Source organism: Bos indicus, chromosome 15 (genome assembly GCF_029378745.1).
Source record: "Bos indicus isolate NIAB-ARS_2022 breed Sahiwal x Tharparkar chromosome 15, NIAB-ARS_B.indTharparkar_mat_pri_1.0, whole genome shotgun sequence".
Taxonomy (NCBI): Eukaryota; Metazoa; Chordata; class Mammalia; order Artiodactyla; family Bovidae; genus Bos; species Bos indicus.
Window position 1 is genome coordinate 17,494,185 of NC_091774.1, and position 14,116 is coordinate 17,508,300.

Sequence of the window (14,116 nt, forward strand, 5' to 3'; positions counted from 1 at the left end):
ACACATACTCAAAATATTGTTTTTCTGCTTTCCTAGAAATAAAATTTATAGTTTGTAGCACCTTTTTAAATAAACAAATTGTGTGTTTATTTTAATTAGGTTTTAAACTACCTTTTGGGGGAGGTTTTTAAAAAGAAAACCATCTGAAGAATACTTCAGTGTCCACTGATTTATTTGTAAGACATTTATATGATGCTAGTAGGTCATATTATAATCCTGCAGTAATATATATCTTGATTTCCCACTCTGCAACTTTGTTTTGAATATGTTCTCTAGTTGAAGATGTGTTTAAAGAATATACTGCTGTTCTTGCCATTTCCAAAGCAATCTTCAGAAATGTCATATCTATTCTGTTATTATTTTGGGCCCCAAGAGGAGGATTCCTAGTTATTATATCAAATGACTTGAACTGTGTCAACATTTGTCAGCTCAAACTCTTCCACTTTCCCATTAAATATTTTCAATACATTTTAATTTGTGTCAAATTCAACAAACAACCTACAGCGTGTGGTCTGGTGGCATACTATTCTAAAGTAACTTGGGCTTTTTGAATCTATCTACTTGATGTAAGCAACTGACTAGTTCCTTGAACCTTAGTTTCTTCTTTTTTGTTTTTTTAAAGTGTGGGTTCACCGAGTTTAAGGCCATTGGACCTCAGGAGGCTGGAAACACCACCCTATGTATGTCACCTTAAAAAAAAAAAAATTTTTGTCTTTAATCAAAGTAATATATATCATTTAAAACGTCATATAATTATACAGTATTATAATGTAAAATAGGCCTATTGCCCAGTCCTTTTCCATTCCACATGTGTTTCTCAGGTATACTCACTTTAATTCTTTTAGCTTATTCTTCTGGTGTATTCCACCTTACTTTTAAATAATACGCTAATATTGCTATTTCTCAATATTTAAAAATATGATATCTACTGATTTTCTACTATCGAAGTGAAGATTTAACTTTCATACCTAACATCTTTCCCTTATATGCATTCTTTTCTCTTTCCTCACTTCTCGCATTATCTCTGTTTTCACCTAAGAGAGTTTCACATGTATCTTGCTTTGGATGGTTTTCTGAAGGGTAAATCTGAGGACTAGTGATCTGTCTGCCACTGTTCTGGGAGCTGAATGGGAGAAGAAGGCTGGATAAATCTCACATTTATCATGTAGACTTTTGTTTAACTTCCTAGTATTCAGTATAGAGCTCAGCCTCATTTCTTGTTTCTAGAAGTTCAGAACCTATTTAACTCATCCCCTTCAAAAGTTAATCTCACCTCTTCTGATGGAATGGAGAGGTGTTATGCCTATTCTCTTTAGGTAGGGAGGAGATCTAGGCCCTAACTTATCCTTATGAAAACTTTCAATCAAGTTGTGTTGATTCATTCTGCATTCCCATTTTTACAGGAGTTTGGCATCCCTAACTCCTGAACATGACTGAGAGTCTGTACTCTGAATTGTATTGCCTTTGGGTTTACTTCCCTCACTGTAGGTTTAGTCAGATAGGTGAAGTACATTGCCATTTGCTTATCTTTCAGCTTCCAGATTCTGCTGACATCTCATGTGCACTCCTGTTGCCCTTAGCCTTATGGATTTATGCTTTTTGATTTATTTACGTTAGTTGAATTCAGTTCAGTCGCTCAGTTGTGTCCGACTCCTTGAGACCCCATGGACTGCAACACACAATGCTTCCCTGTCCATCACCAACTTGGGAAGCTTGCTCAAACTCATGTCCATTGAGTCAGTGATGCCATCCAACCCTCTCATCCTCTGTTGTCCCCTTCTCCTACCTTCTGTCTTTCCCAGCATCAAGGTCTTTTCCAATGAGTCAGTTCTGTGCATCAGGTGGCCAAAGTATTGGAGTTTCAGCTTCAGCATCAGTCCTTCCAATGAATATTCAGGACTGATTTCCTTTAGGACTGACTGGTTTGACCTCCTTGCAGTCCAAGGAACTCTCAAGAGTCTTCTCCAGCACCACAGTTCAAAAACATCAATTCTTCAGTGCTTAGCTTGCTTTATAGTCCAACTCTCACATCCATACATGACCACTGGAAAAACCGTAGCTTTGACTAGACGGACCTTTGTTGGCTAAGTAATGTCTCTGCTTTTTAATATGCTGTCTAGGTTGGTGTTAGTTGGATTATGTGTTGGATTACATGTGTTTTATTTGTTGTGTTTAGATGGAAGTCTATAAACATATTTAGATGACAAAAATACACAGAAGAACTGTATAAAAAGATCTTAATGACCCAGATAACCACAATGGTGTGATCACTCACCTGGAGCCAGACATCCTGGAATGCGAAGTCAAGTGGGCCTTAGGAAGCATCACTACAAACAAAACTAGTAGAGGTGATGGAATTCCAGCTGAGCTATTTCAAATCCTAAAAGATGATGCTGTGAAAGTGCTGCACTCAATATGCCAGCAAATTTGGAAAAGTCAGCAGTGGCCACAGGACTGGAAAAGGTCAATTTTCATTCCAATCCCAAAGAAAGGCACTGCCAAAGAATGTTCAAACTACCACACTTCCGCTAGGTGATAGAGAAAGCAAGAGAATTCCAGAAAAACATCTACTTCTGCTTTATTGTTTACACCAAAGCCTTTAACTGTGTGGATCACAACAAACTGGAAAATTCTTCAAAAGATGGGACTACCAGATGACCTTACCTGCCTCCTGAGAAATCTGTATGCAGGTCAAGAAGCAACAGTTAGAACTCGACATGGAACAACAGACTGATTCCAGATTGGCAAAGGAGTACGTCAGGGCTATATAACACTCTGCTTATTTAACTTCTATGCAAAGTACATCATTCGAAATGCCAGGCTGGATGAAGCTCAAGCTGGAGTCAAGATTGCTGGGAGAAATATCAATAACTTCAGACATGCAGTTGACACCACCCTAGTGGCAGAAAGCAAAGAGGAACTAGAGTCTCTTGATGAAAGTGAAAGAAGAGACTGAAAAAGCTCAGAGCTTCTATATTGACTTCAGAAAAGGCAGTGTGGGCAAAGACTGTTTTACTTATTTTGAGTCTCTAGTGAATGTAATGAGTGCATAATGATATTTATTGACTAGAATTAAGAACTGAGGTCTCTTCCTACCAATTGGCTGTCTGTCCTTGGATAAATCATTTATTGAATTTGTTTGAGGCCACACAAGGTCACTTAGGAAAGGTATAGCAGAAGAATAGGAACATTGGGGAACACCTATACTTAAAGGGCAGGCAGAGGAAGAGTGTGAGATAGACAGAAAATCAGGAGAACATGGAAACATGGAAGCCAAAAGCAGACCTTTCAAGAAGTAACATCACATTAAACCATATCAAACAAAGATAAGAAAATAGAGCTTGGATTAGGCCATGCTCTGCCTTCAACCAAACATTTATATACTCACTTAGTCTATGTATAGATAAATGTTTATCATTCCTGAGATGTTTATGATCAGAGTGATCTTTGTAGTATAAGGAAGTAGTCTTGAACCCTGTGTATAGGTGAGAATGTGAATGGAATGACTATGATGACTATGATAGGGGAAGGGAACCAGAGCTCAGAGAGACTATGCAGTATAGAGTTGGGAGGCTAAGAAGGACGTGAGTTAGTCATATGTGATCACCCTATAACATATTATAGACTTAATTAACCTGATTTACCTGGAGAAGGAAATGGCAACCCACTTCAGTATTCTTGCCTATAGAATCCCATGGACAGAAGAGCCTTGTGAGCTACAGTCCATGGGGTCTCAAAGAGTCAGACATGATTTAGCAACTAAACAACAACCTAGTTTAAACTGAATAAAAATGTTTGAGTCAGAGAATATGTTTTATGTTTCATCATACTGCAGATGGTGATTGCAGCCATGAAATTAAAAGACGCTTACTCCTTGGAAGGAAAGTTATGACCAACCTAGACAGCTTATTCAAAAGCAGAGACTACTTTGTCAACAAAGGTCCGTCTAGTCAAGGCTATGGTTTTTCCCAGTAGTCATGTATGGATGTGAGAGTTGGACTATAAAGAAAGCTGAGCGCCGAAGAATTGATGCTTCTGAACTGTGGTATTGGAGGAGACTCTTGAGAGTCCCTTGGACTGCAAGGAGATCCAACCAGTCCATCCTAAAGGAGATCAGTCCTGGGTGTTCATTGGAAGGATTGATGTTGAAGCTGAAACTCCAATACTTTGGCCACATGATGTGAAGAGCTGACTCATTTGAAAAGACCCTGGTGCTGGGAAAGATTGAGGGCAGGAGGAGAAGGGGACGACAGAGGATGAGATGGTTGAATGGCATCACCGACTCGATGGACATGGGTTTGGGTGGACTCTGGGAGTTGGTAATGGACAGGGAGGCCTGGTGTGCTGTGGTTCATGGGGTTGCAAAGAGTTGGACATGACTGAGCAACTGAACTGAACTGAAGCTTCATCAAGTTAAAGTCAGCAGGTTGGTGTATAAAATACTTGAGAAGTCTATCAAGGCTACTATTTTGTTAGAGTGCCGTGCAAACAAAAAGTAAATTCAAATTTTCCCTGAGCTTAGGCCATGGCCAGCCACTTCAGAAATGCTGTTTTGGCTACAAAGGAGTAGATTAACTCAGCATCACTTATGGAAAAACAATTCAAAGGACATTTCTCACCAGTAGTGTCTCAGAGTATCGTACATTGCATACCAATTATGATTTGTTCCTGTCTTTTATGTAATTTTCTAGTTAACAGTAATTAATATATTAACAGGTGTGCCTCTTTAAAACAAAGCTAGATTTAAAAAATAAAGTAATTCTTTTTGCTTTCTATAGAAAACATTTAGAGAAGTTATTTAATGAGCACCCAGTGAGCAGGGACTTAAATACCATTTGCAAAATGCTTTCTTCTACCATCCAAAGCCGTTTTTGGTGTTTCCTCTTTAGGGGCAGATAATTAGAATTAATTGCTATTTTTGTTTCCTGTTTGGAGAACAAATAATTAGGACTAATTACTATCTTCCTTCCCATCACTTGTCCTACACAACCAGCAAGTCAGTTTGATTCTACCTTTGAATTATTTTTTACTTCTGTTTGCTTCTCTTTATCACAATCTTTGGTGTGCCAGTTCAGGTCACAACCTGCCAGAATTTATCTAAACAGTCTCTTAAGTGATTCTTGATAAAATGAGCTTTTACTGTAGGGGAGGATATAATAAGAATGGTAAGACAGTAATAATAATACTAGAAATAAGTAGCAACTCATTGATTGCATATTACATTTAACTATGCTAGGCTTTGGTTGATTCACTTCTTAGAGCAGTCGTTCTAAATGTACTTGTGATTTCTCTCCCCATCTAACTGAACCCCAGAGGGATTAAGCAACTTGTCTAAAGCCATTTGGCTATTGGTGAAACTCAGACATGAATTCTGTCTCCAGAACTTGTGCTCTTAACCAGCATGCATATTCTCTGTTATATTTGACAAATTTCCCTTAAATAGTAAGGATCCTTTGTAGTATTAAACTAAGTTGCCCTACCCAGAAAGGGCTTCCCCTGTGGCTCAGTGGTAAAGAATCCACCTGCAGTTCAGCAGCCGCAGGAGATTCAGGTTCGATCCTTGGAGGAGGGCATGGCAACCCACTCCAGTATTCTTGCCCGGGAAGGTCATTGGACAGAGGAACCTGGTGGATTACAGTTCACTGGGTCACAAAGAGTAGGACACAACTGAAGCAACACAATTTAGCACACATGCACATGTTACCCAGAACAATACTGGCACACAAATATTCAAGAAGTTTTTGTTTTGTTTTAATGGAAAGACTGAGGAACCACTATGTACAGGTCATGAAGCTGAAGTATTATGATACTTCATTTATCCCACATCATTATGAATGAGTTTATTTTTTTAGGTAAACCAGTTTTCTAGCTAACTGAAATTAAACCATTAAGTATAATTTTTAGAAATTTTTATAAAAATCTTTCTGAAATGTACTCCATTACTTTATTCCCTTATGACAATCCTAATTTAATATTATCCTGATGGCAAAAAGTATTGTTAGGAACAACAAATGTTGCGTATGCTGTTTATCATTTCCTCTGGGCTGTAGTTTAAATTACCATTTATATGCTGAGGAAACCCAAATCTTTGTATACAACTAAGATTTCTCTCCTGACTTTCAGAAACATGTATATCTACAATCCCTCTTGAGCCTGAAGATTCAAAATGAACCTAAGATCCCCAGATACAACCAGACCCCCAAATCTGCATTTCCAAAATTCCATGTCTTACTGGAAAATTCCACTGTCTACCTAGTTGCTAGCCATAAATGTGGGCATAATGTTTGACTCTTCCTTTTCCTTCACTAACCACCCTCAATCAGTCAGTTAACAAAAGTCCTATTGATTTTACCTTCTAAATATCTCTCAGATCCATCACAATTTGTCTCTGTCTTTTGCCTTATCCTGCCATTATTATATTTGCCTAGATGATTATAACAACCTTAAAAATGATGCACCTACTTATATTTCACCACAATCTAATTTATTCTCCATACTACAGTGAGATTACATTTTTAAGACTACAACTCTGATCATGGCACATCCCAGTCTATAACTTTCAGTAGTTCTTCACTGCTCATGGGATAAGTTTCAGAGGTCTTTAATATCACATAAAGCTTTCAATGACCTGATCCTTTCTTGACCATCCATATTTTGCCATCTCAGTTTTTACCTGTTCTTCTCATTGAGCACTACACTAGGTCATATTGAATGTTTTCCCCTCCATACGTTGTGTATAATATATTCTTGCTTCTAGGATTTTGCATGTGCTATTTGGGGGAACCCCCAAACCCTACATCTAAGGTAAGCATCTCTTACATTCACTGTCCCAGCACCCATTTTCACTTGTAATATTGTGGTTAAGTACCTATTTGTTTTTGTATTGATACACCAGCTTCTCTTCTCTCTTCCTTAAGACTGTTGGGTCTGGAAGATGGAATTCATAACCTCTTGTTCACCCTGTATCCTTAGTGCCTAACTGTGTTTAGAGCATAGTAGGCACTAACATACTGTAATAATTTTTTAAAATGGCTTTAGATTCACAGAAGCATTACAGAGATACTATAGAGTTTCCTTATACTAGTGCCCAGTTTCCTCTATTGTTAATTGTGTGTGTGTGTAGGAATGTGTGCTCAGTTGTGTCCAACTCTTTGTGACCCCATGGACTGTAGCCCGCCACACTCCTTTGCCCATGGAATTTTCCAGGCAAGAATACCAGAGCAGGTTGCCATTTCCTTCTCCAGAGGATCTTCCTGACCCAGGGATCTAACCCACATCTCTTGCGTCTCCTTCATTGGCAGGCAGATTCTTTACCAGATGAGCCATTACTCAGCCACAAAAAGAAACAAAACGGGGCCATTTGTAGTGAGGTGAGTGGACCTAGAGTCTGTCATACAGAGTAAAGTAAGTCAGAAAAAGAAAAACAAATATCATATAATATCATATATTAACATATATGTGTGAAATCTAGGAAAAAAGGGTACAGATGAACCTATTTGCAAGGGAGGAATAGAGACGCAGATGTAGAGAATGAACATGTGGAAATGGGAGGGTGGAACAAATTGGGAGCAGTGTGTGACATACACACACTGGCATGTGTGAACAGATAGCTGGGGGAAGCTGCTGTATAGCACAGGGAGCTCAGTTTGGTGCTTAGTGATGACCAGAGGGGTGGGATGGGGGGTGGGAGGAAGGCTCAAGGGGGAGGGGATATATGTATACACATAGCCAATTCACTTTGTTGTATAAAACAAAGAAACTAAAACAACATTGTGAAGCAATTATACTCTAATTTTTTAAAATCTTATATTAATATGCTACATTTGTCACAACTAATGGACGGATACTGATCCCTGTTAACGAAAATCTCTGCTTATTCAGATTTCCCTAGTTTTAACTTAATGTCCTTTTTCTGTCCTAGGATCTGATCCTTGATACCACAGTGTATTTAATAATCGTAACTCCATAGGCATCTCTTGACTGGGACAGCTCCTCAGACTTTCCTTGTTTTTGATCTTGAGAGTTTTGAGCAATACTGGTTATTTTCTGGTATAGCCCTCATTAAGTACTTGTCTGATGTTTTTATCATGATTAATCTGGGTTTAAAGGAGAAAAACCACAGAGGTAAATTGCTGTTATTTTTCTTTTTTTAAAGGATTTAATTGCTGCCCCTCCAAATCTGAAATATACTGATGCTCCAAGAAAGTGAAAAGTTTTGTCAGTTTGGCCAAAGATAAACATCACTGGTTAACAACTTTCATATATTCACAAACCTCATCTTCAATACTATGACATACTTTCTGACAATCACACTGCCTCGATTTTATATCTTTGTAGTTTCCTATTCACCCACTCCAGTACTCTTGCCTGGAAAATCCCATGGACAGAGGAGCCTGATAGGCTACAGTCCATGGGGTCGCAAAGAGTCGGACACGACTGAGTGACTTTACTTTACATTATTCACCCAGCATCCCAAACACTGAGTCCCACATTCAGACACATCAAGGCCTTCCTAAGCCCAACCCTATTCCAAACACATATTCTAAGTAACTAGCCAAAGCTTTGTCCATAGCTCACAGATCTCAGCTGTTCACCCCCCACAACTTCTGCTTCCTAATTCCACAGGGTATTGACCATAAGTCCATGGAGAAAGTCTTACGTCATGTATACTTTTGTCTGAACCTGGACATCTAGAAGCTGGACCAAAACTCTTAGGATTCCTTGGAGGTGGCCAGGCAAGGTCAGTACGTCAGTGTGGACTGGGCAGACCAGCACCTGAGAGAAGAGATGACCATCTCCCTTGTCCGTCCAGCAAATTTTCAGTTTGGGGCTGCATTTCTTAAAGTGCCATTTCATTACGTTATATCAAGGGTATATACTGTCAACATGAATTATCACTGTAATATTAATCTTTATCATCTGCCCAAGTTAATATTTGTCAGCTTTCTCAACTGTAAAGTTACTTACTTCTCCCCTTTCATTATTGTACCCAGGAAGTCACTACAGACATACCTCAGAGATTTTGTGGGCCTGTTTCTAAACCAATGCCATTAACTGAATTGTAAGAATTTTTTGGTTTGCCAGTGCATATACACATTATGTTTAAACTATACCATAGTCTATTAAGTGTGCAATGACATTATGTCTAAAAAATGTACATGCCTTAATTAATAATATAACGTATTTATTGCTAAAAATGCTGGCCAACATCTGAGCCTTCTGTAAGTCATAATCTTTTTTCTGGTGGACTGTCTTACCTTGATGTTGATGGCTGCCAACTGATCACGGTGGTGGTTACTAAAGATTGGAGTGACTGTATCAATTTCTTAAGACAGCAGCAAAGTTTGGTGAATCAATTGACTCTCTCATGAACAATTTCTGTGTAGTGTTTGATGGCATTTTACCCACAGAAGAACTTCTTTCAAAATTGAAGTCAATCTCTCAAACTCTGCTTCTGCTTTATCAATTAAGTTTATGTAATAATCTAAATCCATTGTTGTCATTTCAATAATCTTCACAACATTTTCACCCAGAGTTGATTGCTTCTCAAGAAACCACTTTCTTTGCAACTTCTAATCTGCTCAAGTTTTATGAGATTGCAGCAATTCAGTCATAGCCTCAGACTCTGCTTCTAATTCTAGTTCTCTTACTGTTCCTACCATATTTGCAGTTACTTCCTCCACTGAAGTCCTCAGCCCCTCAAAGTCATCCATGAAAGTTGGAATCAAATTCTTCCAAAATCCTGTTCATCATGAATGTTCTTAGTAACATCTGGAATGGTGAATCCTTTCCAAAATGTTTTCATTTGACTTTGCCCAGATCCATTAGAGGAATCACCATCTATGGCAGCTATAGTGTTACTAACATATTTCTTAGATAGTAAGAATTAAAATTTGGAATGACTCCTTGACCCATGGCCTACAGGATGGATTTTGTGTTAGCAAACATAAGAACAGTATAGATTTCATTGTATATCTCCATCAGTGCTCGTGGGTGACCAGGTGTATTAAGTAGTAATATATTTAAAGGAATCCTTTTTTTCTAGCAAAATTTCCCAACAGTGGGCTTAAAAGAGTCAGTAAACCATGTTGTAAGGAGATGTGCTATCATCCAGACTTTGTTGTCCCACTTATAGAGCACAGGAAGAGTAGATCTAGCCTAATTCTTAAGGGCCCTAGGATTTTCTGAATAAGTGAGCATTAACTTTAAGTTCACCAACTGCATTGGCCCTTAACAAGAGAGTCAGCCTGTCTTTTGAAACTTTGAAGTCAGGCAATAACTTATTTTCATTTCTGAAAGTCTTTGATGGCATTTCCAATAGAAGACTGTTCTGTCTACATTGAAAAACTGCTTCATGAAGCCACATTCATGAATTATCTTAAGCTTCATACTTTTTAAAAGACACAAAAGTACAAAGAATAGTATACAGCCCCATCACTCAGAATGAACACATTTACCATTTATTTTGCTTTTTAATAAATAAAATATTTTTAAAATTGGAGGCCTTTATTTCACTCTCCAGTCCTAAAACCCTCCCTCTTCTCAGAAGCAACCACAATCTTAAGTTGACACATAAAATTTTTTTCATGCATAAAATATTTTACAGAAATTGCTGTGTATTAAAATACTGGCAAAACTCCCAACAAACAAAAGTCTAGCCACCAGGTGGCTTCAAAAGTGAGTTCTACCAGACATTTAGAGAAGACTTAATACCTATCCTTCTTAAACTACTCCAAAAAATTGCAGAGGAAGAAATTCTTCTGAATTCATTTGATTAACTCACCATGATACCAAAACCAGACAAAGATATCACACAAAAGGAAAATTAAAACCAGTATCACTGATCAACATAGTTGCAAAAAACTCAAGAAAATATTAGCAAATCGAATCCAACAATACACTAAAAGGATCATTTACCATACTCAAGTGGGATTTATCTCAGGGATGCAAGTAGCCATAAATCAATCAATGTGATATACCGTATTAACAAATTGAAGAATAAAAATCATACTATTGAGAGGGGCAAGAGACAAGATGGTGGAATAGAAGAACTTGAGTTTACCTCCCCTCATGAAAAAAACCAGAATCACAGCTAACTGCTGAACGACCATGAACAAAAGACTCAAACCTACTCCAAAAGATATTCTACGCCAAAAGACAAAGAAGCCACAATAAGATGATAGGAGGAGCACTTTTATGATATAATCAGATCCCATACCTGCCAGGTGAATGACCCACAAACTAGAAAATAATTGTATTTCAGAGGTTCTCCCATAGGAGTGAGAGTTCTGAATCCCAACCTCAGGGTCTGGCATTGGGAGGAGGAGCTGCCAAAACATCTGGAATTGAAGGCCAGTGGGACTTGAGCGCAGGAGCTACGCAGGACTGGGGGAAACAGAGACTCTATTCTTGGAGGATGCACACAAGGTTTCATGTGCACTGGGACCCAGAGCAAAGCAGTGACTCCACAGGAGCCTGGGCCAGGCCTACCTGCAGGTCTTGGAGGGTCTCCTGGGAGGTAGGAAATGTCTGTGGCTCACTGTAAGGACACTGGTGGGGGCCCCAGAGAATATTCATTGATGTGAGCTCTCTTGGAGGACACCATTTTGGCAACAAGACTGGCCCCACACAACAGCGTGCAGGCTCCAGTTCTGGGACACCTCAAGCCAAACAACCACCAGGATGGTTAAAAATACCTAAAGTCATCCTGAGCCTACTGCCACCTCTAAATGCACCCCTTGATGTGGCCCTGTCCACCACAGGAACAAGAACCACCTCCACCCACCAGAGGACAGGCCAGTCCCTCCCACCAGGAAGCCTGCACAACCTTCTAGACCAGCAACACTCACCAGGGGGCAGACACCACAAAACAGAAAAGAACTACAGTCCTACAATCTGAGGAATAGAGGCCACAAACACAGAAAGGTAGACAATAAGAAATGGCAGGGAAATACGTTCCAGATGAAGGAACAAAATACAACCCTGAAAGAACAACCAAGTGAGGTAGAGATATGCAAACTACCTGAAAAAGAATTCAGAGTAATGATGGTAAAGATCATCCAAGATCTTGGAAAAAGAATGGAGACACAGACTGAAAGGATACAGGGAATGTTTAATAAAGAGCTAGAAGCTTTAGAGAACAAACATAAATGAACAATATAAATTCAACACCCATTTATAATAAAGTGGACATAGAGGGAACATACCTCATCATAATAATGTCATATATGACCGACCCACAGCTAACATCATACTCAACAGTGAAAAACTGAAAGATATTTCCTCTAAGATCAGGAACACGACAAGGATGTCCACTCTCACCACTTCTATGCAACATAGTTTTGGAATTCTGAGCCATGGCAATCAGAGAAGAAAAAGAAAAAGGAATCCAAACTGGAAAAGAAGAAGCAAAAGTGTCGCTCTTTGCAGATGACATAATACTATACATAGAAAATCCTGAAGATGCTACCAGAAAATTCCTAGAGCTCATCAACAAATTCAGTAAATTTGGAGGATACAAAATTACTACACAGAAATCTGTTGCATTTCTGTACACTAACAACAAAAGATGAGAAGAACAATTAAGGAAGCATCCTGCTTACTATCATATCAGAAAGAATAAAATACCTAGCAATAAAGGTACCAGAAGATACAAAAGCTATAAGATGTATTATAGCATTTGTATTTGTATTCCAAAAACTATAAGATGCTGATGAAAAAAATCAAAGATGTCACAAACAGATGAAAAGATATACCATGTTCTTGAATTGTCAATATTGTGAAAATGACTATACTACCCAAGACAATATACGTATTCAATGCAATTCCCATCAAATTACCAATGGTATTTTTCACAGAACTAGAAGAAAAAAAAATCTTAAAATTTTTATGGAGACACAAAAGACCACAAATAAGCCAAAGCAATCTTAAGAAAGAAAAGTGGATTCAGACTATACTACAAAGCTACAGTCGTCAAAACAGTGTGGTGCTATCAGAAAAGCAAATAAAATCAATGGAGCAAGATGGAAAGCCCAGAAATAAATGCACACGGCTATGGTCAATTACTCTCTGACTAATAAGACATTGAAGGTGGGAAGACAAGGGGATGACAGAGGATGGGATGGTTGGATGGCATCACTGACTCAATGGAGATGAGTTTGGGTAAACTCTGGGAGTTGTTGATGGACAGGGAGGCCTGGCTTGCTGCAGTAGTCCATGGGGTCGCAGGGAGTCAGACATGACTGAGTGACTGAACTGAAATGAACTGAACTGAAAGAGGTGAAATATATGACAGAGATACTATTGTCTCTTTAATAAGTGGTGCTGGGAAAACTGGGCAACTGCATGCAAAAGAATGAAAGTAGAACATTCTCTAACACCGTGTATAAAAATAAACTCCAAATGGATTAAAATCCTAAGTGTAAGGCCAGATGCTATAAAACTCTTAGAGGAAAACATAGGCAAAGCATTCCTTGACATAAATTGCAGCAATATCTTTTTTATCCACCACACAGAATAATGAAAATAAAAACTAAGCAAATGGGACCTAATTAAATTCGAAAACATTTGGACAACAAAGGTAACCATAAATGAACTGAAGACAGCCCACCAAATGGGAGAAAATATTTGCAAATGAAGCAACAACAAGGGATTAATCTCCAAAATATACAAACAGCTCATGCAGCTCAAAAAAAAAAAAAAAAAAAGGCACAAATAACCCAATCAAAAATGGGCAGATGATCTAAATAAACATTTCTCCAGAGAAGACATACAGATGGCCAAAAACACATGAAAAGATGTTCAATATTGCTAGTTATTCATGAAATACAAATCAAAACCAATGAACTATCACCTCAAACTGGTCAGAATGGCCATTATCAAAAAGTTTACAACCAGTAAATGCTGGCATGAGTGTGGAGAAGAGGTAAATCTTATCTACTATTGATGGGAATGTAAATTGGTATAGCAACTGTGAAAAACAATATGGAGCATTCTTTAAAAACTAAAAATATTACTACCATATGACCCAGCAATTCCACTCCAGAGTATGTTCCCAAAAGATATGAAAGCAATAATTTGTAAAGATATATGCACTCAATATCATAGCAGCATTATT

The 14,116-nt window shown here is 38.3% G+C and overlaps 1 protein-coding gene across 3 annotated transcripts in view; it reads left to right on the forward strand.

The window, feature by feature from the left end:
- The window catches only part of ELMOD1 (ELMO domain containing 1), an 86,364-nt gene that overhangs the window by 9,369 nt on the left and 62,879 nt on the right, over window positions 1–14,116 (forward strand). Inside the window, exons 2-3 of one of the 3 annotated variants that reach the window (XM_070803361.1) lie at window positions 7,302–7,370; window positions 8,626–8,740. The exons of 1 other annotated variant lie outside the window; for it this stretch is intronic. The gene's annotated coding sequence lies outside the window, so the exon portion shown is untranslated. The remainder of the gene's footprint in view (window positions 1–7,301; window positions 7,371–8,625; window positions 8,741–14,116) is intronic. One more of the 3 variants, XM_070803362.1, reaches the window with a different exon arrangement.